Source organism: Pristiophorus japonicus, chromosome 16 (genome assembly GCF_044704955.1).
Source record: "Pristiophorus japonicus isolate sPriJap1 chromosome 16, sPriJap1.hap1, whole genome shotgun sequence".
NCBI lineage: Eukaryota > Metazoa > Chordata > Chondrichthyes > Pristiophoridae > Pristiophorus > Pristiophorus japonicus.
The window spans coordinates 42,994,802-43,014,258 of NC_091992.1; the positions used below are offsets into that span (position 1 = coordinate 42,994,802).

Here is a 19,457-nt window from a genome sequence, read left to right on the forward strand (position 1 = left end):
TGAATCCCAAAAAGTTAGTTTGCAGGTGCAACAGGTAATCAGGAAGGCAAATGGAATGTTGGCCTTCATTGCGAGAGGGATGGAGTACAAAAGCAGGGAGGTCCTGCTGCAACTGTATAGGGTATTGGTAAGGCCGCACCTGGAGTACTGCGTGCAGTTTTGGTCACCTTACTTAAGGAAGGATATACTGGCTTTGGAGGGGGTACAGAGACGATTCACTAGGCTGATTCTGGAGATGAGGGGGTTACCTTATGATAATAGATTGAGTAGACTGGGTCTTTACTCGTTGGAGTTCAGAAGGATGAGGGGTGATCTTATAGAAACATTTAAAATCATGAAAGGGATAGACAAGATAGAGGCAGAGAGGTTGTTTCCACTGGTCGGGGAGACTAGAATTAGGGGGCACAGCGTCAAAATACGGGGGAGCCAATTTAAAACCGAGTTGAGAAGGAATTTCTTCTCCCAGAGGGTTGTGAATCTGTGGAATTCTCTGCCCAAGGAAGCAGTTGAGGCTAGCTCATTGAAGGTATTCAAGTCACAGATAGATAGATTTTTAACCAATAAGGGAATTAAGGGTTACGGGGAGAGGGCGGGTAAGTGGAGCCGAGTCCACGGCGAGATCAGCCATGATCTTATTGAATGGCGGAGCAGGCTCGAGGGGCTAGATGGCCTACTCCTGTTCCTAATTCTTATGTTCTTATGTTCTTATACATTCATTCTCCATAATTACACCATTTGGTGGCCTTCAAAGCACACCAAGAATTGTAACTTCCCTTTCCTATTTCTTAACACTATCCATAAGGATTTTGTTTTAATACAATCCCTGGCCTAGCGCAATGATAGAATATTTTACTAACACTGCCATCCCTTTTCCCCTTCCTAACTCTGAAAATATTATAACCAGCAATATTAAGTTCTCAGCCCTATTCAAATTTAAACCACGTGTCGGTTATAGCTACTATATCATTATCTTCCATAGTTATTAATGCTACTAATGCTCCAATTTTGTTTTAAATGCTTTATGCATTCAAAAACATACTACTTAATCTTGATTAATTTTGGGGGGAATGTTGACCATCATTTTATTCCTGGTTTTCTCTTAACTTTTTGGACATTCCTTGTCTATTCTACAACCATTTAAACAAAATCTTTCACTACCTCAAAGCCTTTCTTCCCCTATCTCCACTGATATTTTCTCACTATTTATATCAGCTGAGCCTTCCACTTCTGCTCCCAACAGTTTTACTTATCCTTCATTCGTCTCAAACTTGACTTTCCCCATCCCAAATGAGGCGAGATGTTGTGGAACATAGGCATGTTGGGCCATATGGCCTGTTCTATGCTGTAAAATTTGATGTAATGCTAGGTAAGTTTAAATTGTCCCCCACTGCTCTATTTATCCTCTCCTCAAGGAAGTTGTGCCGTTTGAGTTCGTCAAGGTTGTCACTTTACTGTAGCCTTCCCATGTTCCAGAACTCCAATGCTCCGTGTGATCCCTTGCCTCCTGCACCATCCAAACAAACATGCATTGACCTTCCTAATCATCATCTTAACCTGTCCAGCATTATACACACAAAGCAATCTGGAGATTACCTTGAGGTCTTGCCTTTCAATCTAGAGCCTAACTCCTTAAAGACCCTCTGCGCAAGACTTCAAATGTACTTTTATCTACTTCATTGGTTCCAACGGCCCTGCCGTTAAAATCAATGGAACCAATTGCATCTTGTAGGTCTGCTGCCCACCCAGCAGTCTGCTAAATGGATAGCCTGGTCAGCAGGTGTGAAGGACCACCAGTGGCAGGAGGCTGCAGCCGGGGAGCCTTGGTGGAGCTTCCCGTCAATCGGGAGGGAGGCGAGGTCAACAACCCGGGGGGGGGGAAGGAGGAGGTGGTAAATGGTCTGTGATCAGGGTTGGGTGGGGAAGGGAGGGGAGGCTGGCAATTAGTTCTGGGGAGGACAAATGATTCCTTGAGGGGCCTGCTCCTCCTGGCCCACAAGGAATGCTGAAAGCCACTTACATTGGGAAGCCAGCAGCTGCTGCCTCCCTTTCACTGCCAAGTTTCTTGACCCCGGGAAACCCGTGCAGTAGCAATGAATTTCAAATCAGGCTCCCAAATGCACTATAGGAGCCTGATTTAAATATGTTAATGGACTCAAGTTTCGGAACCCCACTAGAGCGGCGCACATCGGAGAGACCCGCCTAATTTGTAGAACAGAAATTGCACCGAATACATATCTCGCGATTCTCCGATATCTGTAGGCCCGTTTCCAGCTTAGCGCGGCACAGCAGGAGCTGCTGGGGGTGGAGCTACAGTCCTGCGCCAAAAACAGTGCCGGCAGCTACAGCTTTCTGCGGCAGCGAATTCCACAGATTTACAACCCTCTGGGAGAAGAAATTTCTCCTCATCTCTGTTTTAAATGGGTGGCCCCTTATTCTAAGATCGTGCCCTCTAGTTTTAATTTCTCTCGTCAGTGGAACATCCTCTCTGCATCCACCTTGTCAAGCCTCCTCATAATCTTATACGTCTCCATAAGATCACCTCTCATTCTTCTGAATTCCAATGAGTAGAGGCCCAACTTACTCAACCTTTCCTCATAAGTCAACCCCCTCATCCCCGGAATCAACCTAGTGAACCTGGTCTGAACTACCTCCAAAGCAAGTATATCCTTTCGTAAATATAGAAACCAAAACTGCACGCAGTATTCCAGGTGTGGCCTCACCAATACTTTATATAGCTGTAGCAAGGCTTCCTTGCTTTTATACTCCATTGTAGGGGGTGGTGTCAATGGGGTCAGCTTGCCTTCCCTGACCCAGAGCGGTTGCGAGTCGCTCCCACTCGCTGGTTCTCAAGCCTGGATTTATTAATCAGGGTGTGATAAAGTACAACAGACAACTGTTTTGGACAAAGAACTGTGGTTTTTATTCAAGAAGAATGAATACACCTTTTATTAAAACTGAAAAAACTTATCACTTTAAATGTTGGAAAACTTATCACTCTAATGGGGAATCCTTTACTCAAACACAAGAGAATACACAGCAGTACAACACCTCCAACCTCCCAATTCCCCTTTCTAACTAGGTTAGGCTCTGGGGCTTCAGGGACTATGCTCACCAATCCTTCCTTGACAGTCGGTAATGGGTCACGGTTTCGGGGTGCGTTGGATTTGGTCGATTCTGCAAGCCATACCCCGAACGTAGGAGAGGACTTCTTGCTGCGTGTTCCTCAGTTGGGTCGTGTCCGCTGATGCAGTAGGGCACGTATTCGATTTATGGGGCAAGTACCCACTTTCTTCCTTCAGCAGTAGTTTTTAAAGTTCTTTTAGGTAATGTTTTCCCTGTTGGTACCTCAGGGATAGCTTGAAGAGTGGAAACAGCTTGCGAATCTTCGGGTTTTCGTCGAGTTGGAAATGGTTGGTCGTGGTGGCTCAATATTACCACTTTGATTGCTGGTAATATCTTGGTGGTTGCTTCGTGAGCCTCTTGCTGCCGTGGCGTGCTTGGTGTCCTGGTCGTTTGCGATGCTGTCTTGCTTGATGTTCTGAAGAATCAGGTTAACGAAGCTGGTGTGCTGGTCTTGAAGTCTGCCAGGTCTGAAGCATACGAAGCTGGAGTAGAAGCCAAGTGCAGTCCTGGCTATAAAAACAGGCCTTAATTATACTTTGAGAGACTTCCTTATCTGTCCCCAAATCAACCTTGGTTCTTTGTTTAGGTTTTGCAGCCCAGCTAACTGAAACTTGATTAAGTTTTAATTTGGCATTGGTAGACTTTTCTGAGTTGATGAGCTCTTGTTCAGGTGGGCGACCATGGTTCTAAGCTGCTGGGTACTGTGGGGACCACGAAGTTACTTTCGAGGGGCCCTGGTTCCCCACCGAGAGTGGGCGCACCGTACTTCTGCTGCCATGCCAGGCACATCGGCCCCGGTCCTGGCCCTTGTCGTACTGGTGTCGCTTCCACCTCTCCCTGCTGCCAAGCCGAGTAACAAATCAATGCCACAGGTGGTGGTGCACCGTTCCCGTCTGCCCCGCAAACTGTTCGCCCCTCCTGCTGCCAGACTGGGCTAAGCCCTGACGCCACAGGTACTGTTCGAACGGTTCCCCCCTGCTCTTCCAGGTCTGCCCATGCCGTACTCAGGTTTATTAGGCAGAACATGCCTTTGGCCTTGGAAAGAACAAGGTTCAGACTCTCAATTTGCTTTTGGCAGGGACCGTGGTCTCCAGTGTCGAACCCTCTGCTGCTAGCTACATTATAAGCGGCCTGTACATCCCTTAACTTCTCCTCCTGCTCTTTAATTGTCCTGGTGAAGTGGGTGTTTTCCTCCCGCAACACCAGTTCTTGACCTTCGCTTCTGTGACCTGGCACTGAAGGTAATCCTGACGGTTTCTATGTGTTTCCACTAACCGTAGTTTGCCTTGCTTTTGCTTGCCTAACTCCTCAAATAATCTCTCCCCCATGATAGCTCTGACACTCGAGTGTTTCTCGGACTCTCTGAGGTCTGCCTCCAGCGACTTGACTTTCTTCTCCTATTGCTGGACCTGTCGGTGTAGGCAGACTAACCATATTGCTTTCTCCAGCGCGCTTATGGTCCTTACTCTCAGTCCATTTGGCTGTAGCGTCCACAGGACGCTCAGCTCGCAATAGGTTCAGTACCCATTTCTTTGTTATATTGACTTTCTTGAATATGTAAGAGGAAATCCTCTCTTCCATTTTGCTTCTTTCCTCAAAAACAGTGTATACTGCATCACACCCTTTTGACCAAGCTCCTACCTGGCTCGCCATTCTGTAGGGGGTGGTGTGTGGGGCCAGTTTGCCTTCCCTGACCCAGAGCGGTTGCAAGTCGCTCCCACTCCCTGATTCTCAAGCCTGGATTTATTAATCAGGGTGTGATAAAGTACAGCAGACAACTGTTTTGTACAAAGAAATGTATGGTTTTTATTCAAGATGAATGAATACACCTTTTATTAAAACTGAGAAAACTTATCACTTTCAATGAGAGAAAACTTATCACTCTAATGGGGAATCCTTTACTCAAACACAAGAGAATACACAGCAGTACAACACCTCCCACCTCCCAATTCCCCCTATCTAACTAGGTTAGGCTCTGGGGCTTCAGGGACTATGCTCACCAATCCTTCCTTGACAGTCGGTAATGGGTCACGGTTTCAGAGTGCGTTGGATTTGGTCGATTCTGCAAGCCATACCCCGAACGTAGGAGAGGACTTCTTGCTGTATGTTCCTCAGTTGAGTGGTGTCCGCTGATGCGGTAGGGCACATATTGGATTTATGGGTTAAGTACCCACTTTCTTCCTTCAGCAGTAGGTTTTAAAGTTTTTTAGGTAATGTTTTCCCCGTTGGTAGCTCAGGGATAGCTTGTAGAGTGGAAACAGCTTGCGAATCTTCGGGTTTTCGTCGACTTGACGTCGGTTTGGAAATGGTTGGTCGCGGTGGCTCAATATTACCACTTTGATTGCTGGTAATATCTTGGTGGTTGCTTCGTGAGCCTCTTGCTGCCGTGGCGTGCTTTGTGTCCTAGTTGTTTGCAACGCTGTCTTGCTTGATGTTCTGAAGAATCAGGTTAACGAAGCTGGTGTGCTGGTCTTGAAGTCTGCCAGGTCTAAAGCATACGAAGCTGGTGTAGAAGCCAAGTGCAGTCCTGGCTGTAAAAACAGGCCTTAATTATACTTTGAGAGACTTCCTTATCTATCCCCAAAATCAACCTTGGTTCTTTGTTTAGGTTTTGCAGCCCAGCTAACTGAAACTTGATTAAGTTTTAATCTGGCATTGATAGACTTTTCTGAGTTGATGAGCTCTTGTCCATTGTGATAGTGCTGTTTTTTGCTTCCGGAAGTCTGGCCTTAGCCAGATATTTCTGTGTCTGTTGAAAAGGTGTTGGAATATGTATGTGACATTTGGTTCCTCTGGGTGGGGTGGATAATGTTTCTTCTGTGGTCGATTGTTTAAATGCTAATGTTTTCTAGGGGCAGGTTTCGGGGGTAAACAGTTCCCAGACAATTTGATTAGCTCCAATGTCCAAACTGGCCTTTTAGAGATTGACCCCACCCCTTTTCTTGCAGATCCAACATTCACCTTTTAAAAATTCCAAACTTGGTTAAAACTCGTAGATCTCATAAGCATTTTAGGATCCCAAACTTTCTGGTAAATAGTTCCAAATTAAATTTCCTTTCCAATGAGTCCAAACACTGGGGGGGGTGGGGGGTTCTCCCATGAATTTTGCAACTCTACACCATCCCCTTTGCAATAAAGGACACTCTTCGAGCTCAGTTGCCTCAATTGAACACCCCACATTTTATCACCCTCCCACCTTTCTTTCAAAGTCCGCATTAACATTGAAGTGCCAGCTTGGCTCAGTTGGTAACATTCTCGCCCAAGTCAAGGTTGTGGGTCCAAGCCTCATTCCATGATTTGAGTGCTTAAAGTAGGCTCATACTGTAGGTTCTACAGTCAGAGGTGTCAACTATTGGACATTAAATCAAGGCTCTGTTAAAGTGATTCACATGAATACTAAAGATCCTGTGGCGCTCTTCAAAAAGGAGTAAAGAAATGTCCTAGTGTCCCGGATAATATTGCTCTCAACGAACATCACTAAAAGTAGATTTACTGGTCATTCATCTCAATCTTATTTGTAGGACCTAGTTGTGCACAAAATGGAAACTACATTTGCTTACATAATACTTGAAAGTAATTCATTGCATGTGAAGGGAATGTTTCCAAGATGTAATAAGGTGCTATATAAATGTATTTTTAAAAAAACCATCCTGTCAAGTCCGTGGCGCCTTCCTCACAGAACTGTTTCCTTATCCTCCTTGCTCAGTCTTTGCATCTGGCAATTCTTCATCCTCAATAACTGGGAACACCTTAATTTCCTGCTGCCGTTCCTCTTACTTGTCCACCCTCCTGTTCTCATTTAACTTTGCTCTATACATTTTCCACCACATTAACCTCACTATTAAGCAAGGCTTTGCCACCTTCCATTTGGTCCCAAGTTTCGGGTGGAGCAACTAGTTTAGTTTGGAGTATCTTAGAAATCGCAATTTTCAACATTTAGTTTGCTCCAGTTCTAGTGAGTTAGTTTAGTTCCGTTTTAGATCAGGTTTTTTTCCCCAAATGGGGGTGTGTCCAGCCATTTTGACCTATTTTGCAAGTTTAGGCAGCGAAAACTTACTCCAAACTAACTTAGAATGGTGTAAGTGTCCACTTTTGTAAGTTCTGAAAAACCTTACCTCGAGTTAAGTTCAGTGCCGGCACAGCCAGAGACGGGGGGTGGGAAGCATTTAAAGCACTAAACAAAGTAGTACATTTAAAGCACCAAGCACTAAACGTAAGAAGCAATTAATTAACAAATAAAAAATAGAAGGAACCCTGCACCTAAAGCACCAAGACCAAAGTAATAAGCAATCAATCAACAAGTAAAAAATAGAAGTGCTACCTTTATGTGAAGGGAAGGTGTCTCTGTCAGTGAGGGTTGGGGGGAGAGGGGGTGGGGGGGGGGCACGGAGGGGGTGGGGGGGGGAAGCGGAGGGGGGGGGTGAAGGGGAGGGAGGGGGGGGGGTGAGGCTGAAGGGGAGGGAGGGGAGGCTGAAGGGGAGGGAGGGGGGGGGAGGGGGGGGAGGCTGAACGGGAGGGAGGGGGGGCGGAGGATGAAGCGAAGTAATTTGGACTTGATACTGATGCAAAATCACCTCAACGATTGTTTTAAGTTAAAGATCTGAATCTTTCTGCAAAGTCTCAAAAACATATTTCATCACCTGTAACATTGGGACTACATCCATTCAGCTGCCTCAGTCGTTGCATATCCCACTATTCTTTCCATACTCACAATACTTCGTAGCTTCTTCCTTATCTCCACCCCAGACTTCACGCGACTTATCTTTCCCACCTGCAACCTTGATCTCCTCTGATATTCAACTATCCCGCCTTGCAAATGGTGACTGAAATCATTACATCCTTCCTCTCAAAACTACACATTTTCAAACCTGCATCATTCCAAGTGAGGTTTTTATGTGACATTTACTTGAATGACAAATTGCTGTAATTTAACTCAGCTTGACTTCTCTCTGTGACTCTCAGCCTTCACCAGATGTGTGAATGTTTTTTTATGAATCTTGGCAGCCTCTTCAAGTAACGCTCCTACTGAAACCTCAACATGAGGTGACAAGAATATTCGGCGTCAGCTTTTAGTAAAGATATTCAGTGCTCATTAGGGCCCCTCCCACACAGTCTGCAAAGCGTCGGGCTGCGAGGAGCTACTACACATGCGCGCAGGTGCAGAGGTCCCGGCGCTGTTTTCAGTGGCGGGACCTGGCTCCGCCCCCCCCCCCCACCCCTTGTGCTGCACTAGGCTGAGGCCGAAGACATCCTGAGGAGCTCGGAGAATTAGATGGTAAGTTTTCGGCGCCCTTTTTATTCTAGAAAGTCGGCGCAACTAATGGAGGTGCATCGTTTTTACAGGTGGCGGAAACTTGGGCCCAAGATCTCTCATCGACAAGGGCACCTCTAAGCACTTACTTATTTCCTTCGCCATTCATATTTCCATGCCTACAAACCCTCTACCATCATCCTCCGCCTTGGCAAAAACTATTGCTTAGTCACCCTCTATCTTCAAAGTTCCTCTCCTCTAGCTGTTCACAACACCGATACTGTCAAATCTACTTAGCAACTGCTTGGTTTCAGTTTTCAATGCCCTCATCACCACCCAATTTCTCAGGGTGTTCCATCCCCACTGCACCATTTGGTGCAACACTCATCTCAAACCCCAGACTGCAGGCTCAAGTACACACGGCACATGACCAGCATGGTCATCCATCACCAGATCGGAACGGACCACCTAAAAGAGCATTAGTTCTCCCACTTTGTAGCCAAATCCTCTCAATATTATAAGGCAACTTCAAACCCCGCTTCTCCAATACAAACTGAATGCTTAACCTCCTTCTCTGCCTTTCTCACCTCTGATTTCAATTGCAAGGATATCATATATTTCATCACCTGTAACATTGGGACTACTTCCATTCAGCTGCCTCAGTCTTTACCTATCCCACTACCCTTTCTGAGAATCTGTATCACTGTAGCTACCAACTTTATATGTATTATCCGTACTAATTTCAAATGTATTAACTCTTTCTAAAATGGCCGCTCATGGTTATTGCTGACTCTTTAGATCTCACTGTAGGGGAAAACAATGAGTGACTTGTCTTTGTTAAACAACCTTGAGGAACCGTCTGATCATGGGAATGTAGCAACAGCTATAGGAGCTAAACTGTGGGAATACCAGAGAAGCAGAACTGTGTCTTCCTTGCCTGCAAAACAAAGATAAGCTGGAGATGACTTCATCTTCTCTCATGATTAGGGGCATTGCTAAATTAACTGTGTAAATGACTAATTTAGCTTGTATCATCGCCACGGTAGCTGATGTGATAGGACAATGAAAAGGGGTTGTACCAATCACGAACTTTATAAATGTATTGATTTTGTAATGATTTTTGCTTGCTCTGATGGATTCGACAGACTCATGGAGTCAGTGCCCCTTTATCAGAGCAAGACCCTTCATCGATGAAGCCTGAATAAAGTTAGTCTGAACTAAACTTTAAAGTGTTCGAATCAGTGTATTCGCTGAAACAGATTGAGGGAAAAGAATCCGTATCAACATTTTCCATACTCACAATACTTCGTAGCTTCTTCCTTATCTCCACCCCAGACTTCACTCGACTCATTTTTCCCACCTGCAACCTTGATCTCCCCTGATATTCAACTAACCCGCCTTGCAAATGGTGATTGAAATCATTACATCCTTCCTCTCAAAACTACAAACAATGCCTCAAATAGCCCATTCTGAACCTCTCCCAACTACTACTTCAACTCAAATCTCTCTCCTCCCTCTCTTATGGTTCTGAAATGTGTCATTGCCACCCAAACCTACACCCACCTCTTAGATCATTCCTTGGACAAATTCTATCATGCTAGGCTTCCGTCCTGGCCACATACTGAAACCACCTTTGGCATCGGCATTCTGTGACTGGAAACATGGTGCACTAACTCTTGGCAACCTCACCAAAGCTTTTCAGACTGATCATGCCATTGCCTTTTCGAGTGGTACTATTCTCTCATAATTCCACTCCTAGTTGCCCCAATGATGCCAGCATATCAACTACAATAACTTCTCTCATGCCGTCAGAGTTACTTACAGGGAGTCCCATGGTTCTATCTTTAGCCCTCATTTTTCACCGAAACACTGCCTCGTGATGATATTATCTGTAAGAATGGGATCAGCTTCCATGTATATATAAAAGCTGATATCCAGTATTACCTTTTCTAGACCAGCATCAATTCCACGACTACTGTTGTGCTGTCCAGCTCCTGGTCCTGCATCAGAAAAAAAAAAATTTGCATTTATATAGTGACTTATACTGTCTCTCAGAAACATCCCAAAGAATTAATTGTTTTGAAATGCAGCAACTTGTTATGTACATGAATACGGCATTCATTTTACATAAAATAAGCTCTCACAAACAATAGTGACGAATACTATTTTTGATGTTGGCCGAGAAAAAAAACATTAACCAGCACAAGAAAATAATTCCCTGCTGTTCTTTGGATAGTGTGGTAAACAGCAAAGATTTTCAATTAGGAATGTGAGGGATGGAAGAGCGCGAGATGCTGGAATACGAAAATGCTGGAAGAAAACAGAGGCCAAGGTGAAACTTGGTGATAAGGGCCATATTGCTACCATGGCAGTTTGGGTGGGGCAAATATTGAAATGTATAGGTAAGTGGCGTGGCTTCGGCAAGGAAGATTTGCCAACCATGAGACATGTTTCTATTAATGCCAGGATATCGGTAGATTCATCCACACGATGATGGATAGCAAGTCTTGTTTATGAAGGGTGGTGATTGCAGCATGGCAGATGGGGGTCACGGGCCAGCACTGAAGGAAGCAAACTGGATGGGGAGGAGCTTTGAGAATTGACCTCCAAGGAGCACACTGGGTGAGATGGCTGTTGAGGGTAAAGAATGGGGTTGCTCCTCGGGGATAGCCAGAAACAGGTGGCTTGCTGAAGAACATCGAGGGAAATATGGAAGGATGCTGTGGGCCTATTTAAGGGGATTTCAGCCTGGGATGGTGACTGGAGAGAAGGACAGCTTGGGAATGGTGTGATATGGGAGAAAGGAATGAAGACGGGGAGTGAGGTCAGAAAGGAAGCTTGGGTCCAGAGCAATAACCAAATTCACATGCAAATAGATGGAATGGGAGGGTAACCTTAATTTACACAAGCTGTGGCAGAAACTCCACATTTCAGCCCCAATTTCAGCAGCATTTCTGTCTCCTTGCTCAGCATGAACCGGATGGCGTACACCCGAGCAGCCAACTAGACTAAGCTGAGTTTCAATCCCCATATCCAGTGTATCACCAAGATTGTCCAAAATCCATCAAAGTATTTGTCATCTCTATAGGCTCTCTACTTGCCAATGTTCCAGGCGTTATCCTACATAAACAAATGCTTACATCCTATCCCATATTAAGTAGGTTTACATACCCATCATCCAGGCCTCAACAACCTTCAATCGTTCCCCATTTCTCAACAAAATGGCCTAAAAATCCCCATCAATACCCTTACCCAATCGCTCCTCACCATTTACGCAAGGGAACCATACCACTCTCTCCGGTCAGCCTGACATCGGTAGTGGGTAAGATGATGGAATCAATTATTAAGGATGTCATAGCAGCGCATCTGGAAAGAGGTGACATGATAGGTCCAAGTCAGCATGGATTTGTGAAGGGGAAATCATGCTTGACAAATCTTCTGGAATTTTTTGAGGATGTTTCCAGTAGAGTGGACAAGGGAGAACCAGTTGATGTGGTATATTTAGACTTTCAGAAGGCTTTCGACAAGGTTCCACACAAAAGACAAAAGAGATTAATGTGCAAAGTTAAAGCACATGGGATTGGGGGTAGTGTGCTGACATGGATTGAGAAATGGTTGTCAGACAGGAAGCAAAGAGTAGGAGTAAATGGGTACTTTTCAGAATGGCAGGCAGTGAGTAGTGGGGTACCGCAAGGTTCTGTGCTGGGGCCCCAGCTGTTTACACTGTATATTAATGATTTAGACAAAGAGATTAAATGTAGTATCTCCAAATTTGCGGATGACACTAAGTTAGGTGGCAGTGTGAGCTGCGAGGAGGATGCTATGAGGCTGCAGAGCGACTTGGATAGGTTAGGTGAGTGGGCAAATGCATGGCAGATGACGTATAATGTGGATAAATGTGAGGTTGTCCATTTTGGTGGTAAAAACAGAGAGACAAACTATTATCTGAATGGTGACAGATTAGGAAAAGGGGAGGTGCAACGAGACCTGGGTGTCATGGTACATCAGTCATTGAAAGTTGGCATGCAGGTACAGCAGGCGGTTAAGAAAGCAAATGGCATGTTGGCCTTCATAGCGAGGGGATTTGAGTACAGGGGCAGGGAGGTGTTGCTACAGTTGTACAGGGCCTTAGTGAGGCCACACCTGGAGTATTGTGTACAGTTTTGGTCTCCTAACCTGAGGGAGTGCAGCGAAGGTTCACCAGACTGATTCCCGGGATGGCGGGACTGACCTATCAAGAAAGACTAAATCAACTGGGCTTGTATTCACTGGAGTTCAGAAGAATGAGAGGGTACCTTATAGAAACGTTTAAAATTCTGATGGGTTTAGACAGGTTAGATGCAGGAAGAATGTTCACAATGTTGGGGAAGTCCAGAACCAGGGGTCATAGTCTAAGGATAAGGGGTAAGCCATTTAGGACCGAGATGAGGAGAAACTTCTTCACCCAGAGAGTGGTGAACCTGTGGAATTCTCTAGCACAGAAAGTTGTTGAGGCCAATTCACTAAATATATTCAAAAAGGAGTTAGATGTAGTCCTTACTACGAGGGGGATCAAGGGGTATGGCAAGAAAGCAGGAATGGGGTACTGAAGTTGCATGTTCAGCCATGAACTCATTGAATGGCAGTGCAGGCTAGAAGGGCTGAATGGCCCGCTCCTGCACCTATTTTCTATGTTTCTATCATCATCTTAACATTCCCTCCACCATCACCACCCCACAAATTTGTACCACAGCCACTGTCTTCTCCCCAACCATTCTCCCTCCCCGTCCATACCTTAACTATTCTCCCTCCTTCCCTTCATACGCTAACCAATCTCCCTCCCTCTCCATAACCGTAACCAGTCTCTCCACCCCCCCCTCCCCACCCCATCCATACACTAACCATTCTCCTGCTCAGTAAGGTCTTCTCCTCCCTCCATAGCTTAACCATTCTCCCACTCAGTAAGGACCTCTCATCCCTTCATACCCTAACCATTCTCCATCCCGCCATACCCTAACTATTCTCCTGCACAGTAAGGGCCTCTCCTCCCTCTCTCCATACCCTAACCATTCTCCTTCCGTCCATACCCTATCCATTCTCTCCCTCATTAAGGGCCTCTCCTCCCTCCATACCTTATCCATTCTCCCCCAAAGTGAGGGCCATGTATTATCACATGGTTTGGTATGAGTTTGTTAGTTCGCTCTGGCCTAATAAAGCAAGTACATGGACTAGCAGCGCATTGTGTCTCTCTCCTTCATTTGTTCTACTCACATACATTACATTTTGGCAACAAGAATGGGATCTTAAAGTATTGTTAGTGATCCTGGAAGGACACAAGTATTCAACCTGTGAGTGAACAAGTTTAAGGTAAATTTGTGACACCTAAATTGAATTTTTGCGATGTTTTACCCTTGATGCTAATGTAAAATCGTGCGTGCTTAGTCTTCGTGTGTCTGTTTACACAGAAACAGCGGCGTTGATTCTCATAGGTACACAGGTAGAGTGCTGAGTCACTGTTTGAGGGGATCGGGACAATCATGGCTGCGCCTATAGGATTCATTGGAAACCTCGGCATGTATGACCGAGCTCGTGAACCATTCAGTTTTTACATTGAGCAGATGGAGATATATATATATTTTTTTAAGGCCAATAACATTATTGAGCCCAAAGGTGCAGATAAGAACGTTTGAGCTCAAAATAAATAAATTTGAACGGAAGAAAGCAATTTTTCTAACAGAGACCGGGTCAGATGTCTACGAAACATTGACAAAACTATTCGCGCCAGGGAAAGCGAAAGATGCGTTGCTTGAAGACATAGTTGAGAAACTTGAGGACCATTTCAACCCAAAGCCATTAGAAATAGCAGAGAGCTACAAGTTTGGTACCAGAAACCAAACAAAGTGAAACCATCAGTGAGCACATTATAGCTCTTAAGAACCTGTTTTGCATTGTAACTTTGGCACATTTTTTTGATTGTGTTATGTAATAAGTTTGTGTGTGGACTGGTGGATGAATGCACACAAGTTATTGAACACTCCGAACCTAATGTTTCACATAACATGCAAAATTTCCCTATCTATGGAGATGGCATCTAAGAATGCTAGGGAGATCCGACCAACTCAAGTGACTAGTGTAACTGAGATCTAGTCACAAAGCAACTGCCAAACCTAAAGCTGAGAGACCGAGTCAAAAGTATGTCAGTAAGAGCAGTTCAGCGAATTGTTATCGCTGCACTAGAAATCACTCAGCAGTCCTGCCAATACAGAAATGCAAAGTGTTTTCACTGCCAGAAGCAAAGCCATATTTCAACAGCTTTCAGAGAGAGCTAGATATAAAGCAGGAAGAACCATTCCAGTGGCAATGCAAAGCAGCGACAAAAGGGAGGAGTTCACAATATTGAAGCGAACACACCTGATGTTGAAGATCTAGACATCTACAGTATCTATGCCACTAGCAGCAATGCTAGCAGTTGTGAGAAAGAGTTCTGTACAAAGTTTTTGATCAACGAGCAATATATTGAAGTGTATGAAAACACCTCGAATGGATGGACTGATCAGTGTATGGACACAGAATTGAAACCATTCTATAACTCATACTGAATTATCATGAAGAAGGCTGTATCAAGTAGGGAGAGAGAGTGATGGTATCTACTTCTTTGAGAGATAGAATTCTGGTCGAACTTCATACCGTACATACAGGGATCGTCAGTAAGAAATCAATTGCAAGAAGTTTTGTTTATTGGCCTGGATTGGACAGCGATCTTGAATCACTTGTCAGCAAATGCAACGTTTGTGAAAATTGCAAAAACAAACCACCTAAAACTCCACTACAACCCTGCTCATGGCCAAGTAGACATTTTCAAAGAGTATAAAAACAGAAAGCAAGAGTTTCTATAGATATATAAAAAGGAAAAGAGTGGCTAAAGTAAATGTTGGTCCCTTAGAGGACGAGACCGGGGAATTAATAATAGGGAACATGGAGATGGCAGAAACTCTGAACAAATATTTTGTATCAGTCTTTAAGGTAGCGGACACTAACAATATTCCGACAGAGTATAGTCAAGGGACTATAGGGGGAAGGAACCTAAGACAATCACAATCACTAAGGAGGTGGTACTCAGTAAGATAATGGGACTAAAGGCAGGTAAATCCCTGGACCTGATGGCTTGCATCCTAGGGTCTTAAGAGAAGTAGCGGTAGGGATTGTGGATGCATTGCTTGTAATTTACCAAATTTCCCTGCATTCTGGGGGGGCTCCCAGCAGATTGGAAAACTGCAAATGTAACGGCCCTATTTAAAAAAGGAGGCAGACAAAAAGCAGGAAACTACAGACAACTTAGCCTAACATCTGTGGTTGGGAAAATGTTCAAGTCCATTATTAAAGAAGCAGTAGCAGAACATTTGGAAAAACAAAATTCGGTCAGGCAGAGTAAGCATGGATTTATGAAGGAGAAGTCATATTTGACAAACTTGCTGGAGTTCTTTGAGGATGTAAAGAACAGGGTGGATAAAGTGGAACCAGTGGATGTGGTGTATTTGGACTTCCAGAAGGCATTTGCCACATAAAAGGTTTCTGCACAAGATAAAAGTTCACAGGGTTGGGGGTAATATATTAGGATGGATAGAGGATTGGCTAACAGAAAACAGAGTTGGGATAAATGGTTCATTCTCTGGTTGGCAATCAGTAACTAGTGGGGTGCTGCAGGAATCAGTGCTGAGACCTCAACTATTTACAATCTATATTAACGACTTGGAAGAAGGGACTGAGTATAATGTAGCCAAGTTTGCTGACGATACAAAGATGGGAGGAAAAGCAATGTGTGAGGAGGACACAACAAATCTGCAAAAGGACAGACAGGCTAAGTGAGTGGACAAAAATTTGGCAGATGGAGTATAATGTTGGAAAGTGTGAGGTTATGCACTTTGGCAGAAAAAATATCAAAGATCAAGTTTTTATTAAAATGGAGAAAGATTGCAAAGTGCCACAGTACAACAGGACCTGGGAGTACTTGTGCATGAAACACAAAAGGATAGTATGCAGGTACAAGTGATCAGGACTCCATTGGCCTTTATTGCAAAGGGGATGGAGTATAAAAGCAGGGAAGTCTTGCTACAGCTATACAGGGTATTGGGAGGCCACACCTGGAATACTGCATGCAGTTTTGGTTTCCATATTTACGAAACGATATACTTGCTTTGGAGGTAGTTCAGAGAAGGTTCACTAGGTTGATTCTGGAGATGAGGAGTTTGACTTATGAGGAAAGGTTGTGTAGGCTGGGCTATATTCATTGGAATTCAGAAGAATGAGAGGTGATCTTATCGAAACGTATAGAATTATGAGGGGGCTTGACAAGGTGGATGCAGAGAGGATGTTTCCACTGATGGGGGAAACTAGAACTAGAGGGCATGATCTTTAGAATAAGGGGCCGCCCATTTAAAACAGAGACGAGGAGAAATTTCTTCTCTCGGGGGTTGTAAATCTATGGAATTCGCTGCCTCAGAGAGCTGTGGAAGCTGGGGCATTGAATAAATTTAAGACAGAAATAGACAGTTTCTTAAATGATAAGGGGATAAGAGGTTATGGGGAGCGAGCAGGGAAGTGGACCCGAGTCCATGATCAGATCAGCCATGATCTTATTGAATGGCGGAACAGGCTCAAGGGGCCGTATGGCCTACTCCTGCTCCTAGTTATGTTCTTATGTACATGTGGACATGTGAGAAAGCAAATCTCCCTGGTACTTGTAGATAGTCACAAAGTGAATTGAAGTGAAACACATGGGTTCAAATACTACAACTAAACGTAGCATAGATGAGTTGAGGTCTCTCTTTTCTTTCCTGAAGTGCTTGTTTCTGACAATGGATCTCAGTTCCATTCTGTTCTATTCCAAGAATTTGTGAAACAGAACACTATCAAAACACACTCTCGTTCTTTATCATCCAGCTTCAAAGGGTGCAGCCAAAAGGTCAGTCAGAATAGTGAAAGAAGCTCTCAAAAAGCAAGTGTTGCAGGGTTATTTGGGTCTCAGCATAAAGCAACATTTGGCAGATTTCTTGAAGTACGGAACTACTCTGCACATTACAAATGGATATACCCCAGCAGAACTCTTGATGACGAGGCGATTGAGAGCACGATTGAGTCTTGTTCAAACGAATTTGGCCTCAAGAGTTGAACGGAAAGTTGAGCCAGAAACGTTAGGACACTAATCAGAAAGAACGCAGTCCACCTAGCAAGTCAAGTTCACACAAGTGGGATGTAGGAACCATAGTAGAGGTTGGTGGAACCAAGAGATATTTGGTTGAAATTGGGGACAAAATCCAAAGTGTTCATATAGATCAAATGATCTCTGCTAGAAATGAACCAAGACATGATCGTGAACCACTTGATCATGAACACATACATATGAGTTTGACTCAGTTCAGACTTCAATAACGGAAGTATCAGGTTCAATCAAGTTTGAGATAGAAACACGATCAACAGCCCGAAAATTGATTCAACACAAAACCCTCAGTAAGGAGATCAGGATGGCTTCACAAACCTGTTATTAAATTGGATTTGCAGTGCAGTTAAAAGAAAAAAAGCAAAGAGTTTTTGTTACATGCTACATGTAAGGCTGATGCCATAATTTTGCTGTATTTGAGAGGGGAAGGCATACATTTTTTAAAAGGAGGAAAAGTGTTTGTTTTGTCTTAAAACACTCCTGTGAAGCGCCTGGAGACGTTTTACTACAAGTTGTTATAATGTATTATCACATGGTTTGGTATGAGCATACTCAGTTCACCGTGGCCTAATAAAGCAAGTACATGCACTAGCAGTTCAATGTGTCTCTCCCTCACTACCCTAACCATTCTGCCTCCCCACAATGAAGGTCTCTCCTCTCTCCACACCCTAACCATTCTCCCCCCACAGTGAGGGTCTCTCCTCTCTCCACACCCTAACCATTCTCCCCCCACAGTGAGGGTCTCTCCTCTCTCCACACCCTAACCATTCTCCCCCCCCCCCCAGTGAGGGTCTCTCCTCTCTCCTCTCTCCACACCCTAACCATTCTCCCCCCACAGTGAGGGTCTCTCCTCTCTCCACACCCTAACCATTCTCCCCCCACAATGAGGGTCTCTCCTCTCCCCACACCCTAACCATTCTTCCCCCACAGTGAGGGTCTCTCCTCTCCCCACACCCTAACCATTCTTCCCCCACAGTGAGGGTCTCTCCTCTCCCCACACCCTAACCATTCTTCCCCCACAGTGAGGGTCTCTCCTCACCCCACAGTAAGAACCTCTCCTCCCTCCCGCAAAGCCCCTTGACTCTCGCGCTCCTTTTCAAATCTTGGCGTTCGGCCGCGGAGCCTAACGGCCGGACGCGCACAAGCCCTTCCCCCAAAGCCGCCGCGAACAGCGGATCAAGGTGGTACGCGAACCTTGTACATCCCCAATCTCACGTGAAAAAAACCAGCACCTCACAAATCGCTATAACCACTGTGTAAGTTACTTCAGAAACTATTTGTCATTTGGTGCACGGCAGCGCGTACACTTTCCACCGCTATCAACAACAGGATTTTCGAACGGCGTCCAATGGAAAGGCTTACCATAAAATCGTTCTTAGTACAGAAGTAGATCAACGAAAAGTTTGATACACACTTCCCCAATCTTGAAAGAGTAACCGAAAACACAGCGCCCCAAATACGATCTTTTAACTTTCTGTGTAACCCAGCAGCCCTTTCATCTGGAAAGGCGCCATCTTGTTCTGAAGAATATGTTAATGATATCATCAGCATCATGGGCAGTCCCTCGGGATCGAGGAAGACTTGATTCCACTCCTGACGTGAGTTATTTGGTGGCTGAACAGTCCAATACGAGAGCCACAGACTCTGTCACAGGTGGGACAGATAGTCGTTGAGGGAAGGGGTGAGACTGGTTTTCCGCACGCTCTTTCCGCTGCCTGCGCTTGATTTCTGCATGCTCTTGGCGTTGAGACTCGAGGTGCTCAGCGCCCTCTCGGATGCACTTCCTCCACTTAGGGCGGTCTTTGGCCAGGGACTCCCAGATGTCAGTGGGGATGTCGCACTTTATTAGGGAAGCTTTGTGGGTGTCCTTGTAGTGTTTCCTCTGCC

The 19,457-nt window shown here is 44.9% G+C and overlaps 1 protein-coding gene across 4 annotated transcripts in view; it reads right to left on the bottom strand.

The window, feature by feature from the left end:
* mettl27 (methyltransferase like 27) overlaps positions 1-19,100 on the bottom strand; it is a 37,905-nt gene extending 18,805 nt beyond the window's left edge. The window contains exons 1-2 of one of the 4 annotated variants that reach the window (XM_070857257.1): positions 18,933-19,100; positions 10,319-10,374 (exon numbers count right to left, since the gene is read on the bottom strand). The gene's annotated coding sequence lies outside the window, so the exon portion shown is untranslated. Of the gene's footprint in view, positions 1-3,112; positions 3,234-5,123; positions 5,581-10,196; positions 10,253-10,318; positions 10,375-18,932 lie in introns of those variants that run through there. The other 3 variants (XM_070857258.1, XM_070857259.1, XM_070857260.1) reach the window with 3 other exon arrangements.
* Positions 19,101-19,457: the final 357 nt, after the last annotated feature.